The following is a 4,836-nucleotide window of genomic DNA, read 5'->3' as shown; positions in this document are numbered from 1 at the left end:
AAATATAACCAAAGACACTGAAATTGGGAACAAGCTAACAGTAACCCGAAGGGAGAGGGGAGGGGATAATGGGGGGGAGGGGGAAGGGTTTACAGGAACAATTATAAAGGACACGTGGACAATAACAACAGGGGGTGGAAACGGGAAGGAGGCGGGGAGGGCTGGGGTGGTAGGGAGGGGTGGGGGGAAAAGGCAGAAAACTGTAATTCAACAACAATAAAAAAATGTTAAAACGAGACTTTTCACTCCTCTATTTATTCATATGTATAGCTATATGAATTTATGCATTTTTATTTTATTCAGTGCATTATTAACCATTTTGCCATTATTTATTTGATGTTCAAATTGCCCCAGATTTTGCCATTGGGAACACATTCAAGCTGCCTCCTGTGTCATTTTGACATGACCTCATCATGACTCTCTGACACAAGGAGTTTGTTCTAGGATCATCTTGTACTTTTCTTGTGGCAGACCTGTCAACAGTTATTTCTTTAAGAAGTCCTGGGTAATTCTGGTGGAGATTAATACGTAGAGACTAAGATCTGGATACTAGATGCTCATTACTTCTAGGATGCCATTACTTTAGAACCTTTCAGTAGACAAAGCTAGAATGTGCATGTGTTTGTGTGTATGCATACCCATCTAGATGAATATGTGTACAGATATGTATATATGTATTGCATGTATGTATGCATATATGCATGTAATATAGATATATGTGCATAAGTATACATACACCCACATATATATATACATATTTATCTAAAATATGTCATCTATCTGACAAACCATGAACTTAAACTGTTAACTCCAATTCTGATTTTAACATAAAATCAAAGAACTCATTCTAACCTCCACTGTTTCCATATTTAAAACTCTCTCCTCAGAAAGTAAGAAATCTGTCTCCCTTTCTCTACAATATGTTACACTCATTGCTCAATCCTAGTATACACACACCCACAAGTATTTCAGAATTGCTAGCCCATAGCACTGAGAAAAACAAACCTTATACCTAAAATTCAGTGTTTGTTTAGAGTGGGTTTTTTGGACTGTAGACTCAGGGTATACAGTAAAAATATTATGTTAATAAGTTTGTTGATTTAGTTATTCTTCCTCCCCTTCAGTGTTGAGATGTTATTTATTTTCAATACCATTAAATTTGTTTTTTCATTTATTATCTACTTTAAATTTTATGTTCTCTATCCTAATTAATTTTACTTTTATAAACATCTGAATATTGACACAATTCTAAAACTGTGAAGAAAAATGTATAGTAATAGAAGTGTAACTCTGAGCCCTGTATCCATTAGCACTACCAATACTTTTCACCCCATTTCTATTCATTCCCTGGAAGTAACAAATATCATTTGTTTCTGACTTATCTTTCCTGTGTTTCTTTTTTACATAACTGAGTAAATTAATATATAGTTTTATTTCCCTTTTTCCCTTAAACAAAAGTTAGCATACTATAGATACTCTTTACACTTTACATAGTTTATTCAACCACTTTCCTATGAATAAGTATTTAGATTGTTTTAATATTTTGCAATTGCATAGGACACTGTAATGAATAACCTTGTGTGTATGTATTTTCCAGTTTGTGGAATTGTATCTGTAGTGTAAAGTCCTAGAGGTGGGGTTGCTGGGTGAAAAGGTACAGGCATTTGTAGTGTTTGTTAGATATTACCAAATTCTCCACTGTAACTGTTGCATGACTTTGCTTTCCCACTCACAGGAATGAAAGTGCCGGATTTCCTACAGCTTCACTAATAGAATGCATTGCCATAATGTTGGCCAATCTGATAGATGAAATTATAGTACAGTAAGTACTCATTTAACATCATCAATAGACCTGAGACAAAGGGGTATACAATGAAACAAATTCTACCATAGGCTAATTGGTGTTAACAACATTTAAGCTCCTAAGGCATCTCATGAATGTCAAAACAAAACATTGAGTGAAATGACACTATTTGAAGACTTGCTGTATCTCAAAGTACTTTCAATTTGCATTTCAATTATGATGAATGAGGTTGAATATCTTTTCATATGTTTAAGAAATATATATCTATGTGTGACAAAATTTTCCCATTCTCTAGTGGGTTTTTGGTCTTTTCCCCTCAACTACCTAGAGTTGTTATAATAATAGAGATATTAGTTGTTTAACTGTCATACATGGTGGAAATTTTCTCCAAGTTTGTGAGTTATCTTTTAATTTTGCTTTTGGATTTTTATCATACCTTTTACATTTTAGTATATTCAAATTTATCAGTCCTTCATTTTATTGAATATGAATTTTGAGACCTAGGTAATATTTTCCCTACATCCAGAATTTTTTCTAGTAATAATTTCATTTTTTACATTAGACCTTTGACCTATTTGGAGTTTATTTCTGTGTATAGTGTGAAACAGGCTCTCTCTTTATCATTTTCTAAAATGGCTAAGTGGTTGTTTCAGCACCATTAAAAAAGTAAGTCTATCTTTGCCCCAGTAATTTGAGATGCCACCTTTATCATATCGTAAATTTCCTCATATTTTTGGATATATTTCTGGAATTTTCATTCTATTGGTGTATTCATACACCAGAACTGCATTATTTTTATTATAGAAATCCATAATATGTTTAAAACTATGGTCCTTTGTGATTTTCCCCTTTTTCTTTTTCACTGTTTTCTGTCTATATTTTTTTGTTTTTGTGTTTCTACATCGACGTTATATCAACTTTTTGGTTCCAGGAAAAAAAGACTTCCTGACTTTTGTAATTGAGATTATTCTTACTTTAGAAATTAGCTTAGATCAGAAGTAAGAAGATTTTCTTTTTAGCAACCTCATGTTCTATTCTGAGTATGGAAAATGCAAAAGGCAAGAAGCGTAAGTCCAAAAAGAAGTCAGGGGCAGGGAAAATGGCTTCCAAATTCCAACCAGTAAAAGCCGAAGAGGAACATCAGGCTGCTGGTGAATCAAGTACAGAAAGAACCTCAGGGAAGGAAACCAAACAGAAAAGATCTAGGAAAGATGACAAAGCTTCCTGTCCACAAGAGATGGAACAAGACAATAAGAAAGTCAGAATTCAGAAGAAGATCCCAATTCCTCCCTTGCCTCTTAAATTGCCACCAGTTGACCTGCTTCACCGAGACATCGTGAGGGCTTGGTGCCAGCAACTAAAGCTGAGCACCAAAGGCTTGAAAGTGGAAGCAAATAAGAGGCTGTGTGAATATGCTTACCCTAATCAAAAGTATATTCCCGTCTCCTCAAAGGAGGCCAGGGTGTTGACAGAATCAAAAAGAAAACTGAAGATGGAAAAGGAGGGAATGACTCTGGAAAGTTTTGGTCTTCCTGAAGTGACTGCTCTCCCTGAGGAGGGGATGCCTGGTCTTGGAGGGGCTACTTCTCTCCCTGAGGGAATGGACAATGTTGCCATGACAACTTCCACGCCAGAAGCTGTGTTTACCTCCTGGAGCAGAATCACAGCCAGTACTGAGCAGATGGAGACATTGCAGTCACCACAAGAGGCCTCTGGTGTCAGGTGGTGTGTTGTCCACGGGCGAAGCTTCCCTGCAGACACAGAAGGTTGGATTAAGCTACAGTTTTATGCTGGGCAAGCCTGGGTTCCTGAAAAACGAGGGAAAGTGTGTGCACTCTTTTTGCTACCTTCCTACAGCCTTCCACCCTCGCACCTGGAGGACAATATGTTGTGCCCCAGATGTGTTCATAGGAATAAGGTATTAATGAAAAGCCTCCAGTGAGATTATAATGCCAAGAAAAAAAGTACAGCTATGATTATAATTAGCAGTAGAAAGGTGACTACAATGAACTCCATGGTACCACGGATGCTGAACTCCAGGCTGCTCAGACACCCTCCACGCTTCCTGCTCTCCAGGCCCACAGACTGGCGGGAGCAGGTGTTACCTTCAGACTCCCAACATGCCTGCCACTTCGTCTGTTGGGATGTAGACATTTACATTTTAAAATAGAAAAGCATTTTACAAATTATCATTCATCACAGTGAATAAGATGAAGTCACACTGTCAAACGATAATCCTTGTGAATCAGAAGTGACCTCAGCAGCTCCTTCACAGTGGGAACCTCAAGTGAACATTGTAGAGGGAGTGAAGAAACAAGAGTGCTCCCACACTAGATTCCTGCCTCAGACTTCTGGCTCTTTTAGGGGGCTGCTGTCTTCTAAGTTTAATGACTTCGAACTGTTGACTATCTTAAGCCAAAGGAAAAACTGTTATTCTCTGTTTTCCCAGAAAACTCATTGTTAATATACAAAACATTTTTTTAAAGATTGTATTTGTTTATTTTTAGAGAGAGGGGAAAGGAGGAAGAGAAACATCAGTGTGGGGTTGCCTCATGTGCCCCCTGCTGGGGACCTGGCCTTCGGCCCAGGCACATGCCCTGACTGGGAGTCAAGCCAGCGACCCTTTGGTTCACAGGTTGGTGCTCAGTGCACTGGGCCACACCAGTTGGGTTTCGTAATATACAAAATATTTTTCAAAGTTTTCTTAATCTGGTTTCCTATGGTGCGTCTCTGGGATAAAAACACAGGGCACTTTTCTAGTGTTCTTATCAGTTGTAGTTGTATGTTTCTGCTGTTTAAAATGTTTGAGGTTATTTCTTAGTCATAAATACATAATATGTCTTAAATGTGTATGTAAAAATAACTCATTTATTGTGTTCAGGAAATTTTGTCATATACAAATTATTGTTAGTGCTCTTAACTCAGTCATATTAAGCCATAAGACATGATTATTAGTAGTCATTTTTTCAGTGTAATAAATAATACACTATTCCTTACTATTAAAAAAAAAAAGAAATTAGCTTAGAGAGAAC

At 37.0% G+C, this 4,836-nt stretch overlaps 1 pseudogene; it reads left to right on the top strand.

The window, feature by feature from the left end:
- Nucleotides 1-2,808: 2,808 nt before the first annotated feature.
- On the top strand, nucleotides 2,809-3,994 carry LOC112321345 (developmental pluripotency-associated protein 4 pseudogene; annotated as a pseudogene).
- The last annotated feature ends 842 nt before the right edge of the window (nucleotides 3,995-4,836 follow it).

The sequence above is a fragment of the Desmodus rotundus genome, chromosome X (assembly GCF_022682495.2).
Source record: "Desmodus rotundus isolate HL8 chromosome X, HLdesRot8A.1, whole genome shotgun sequence".
Lineage (NCBI taxonomy): Eukaryota > Metazoa > Chordata > Mammalia > Chiroptera > Phyllostomidae > Desmodus > Desmodus rotundus.
The sequence above is the reverse complement of the archived record's forward strand: the minus strand, read 5'-3'. Positions and strand labels throughout refer to the sequence as shown.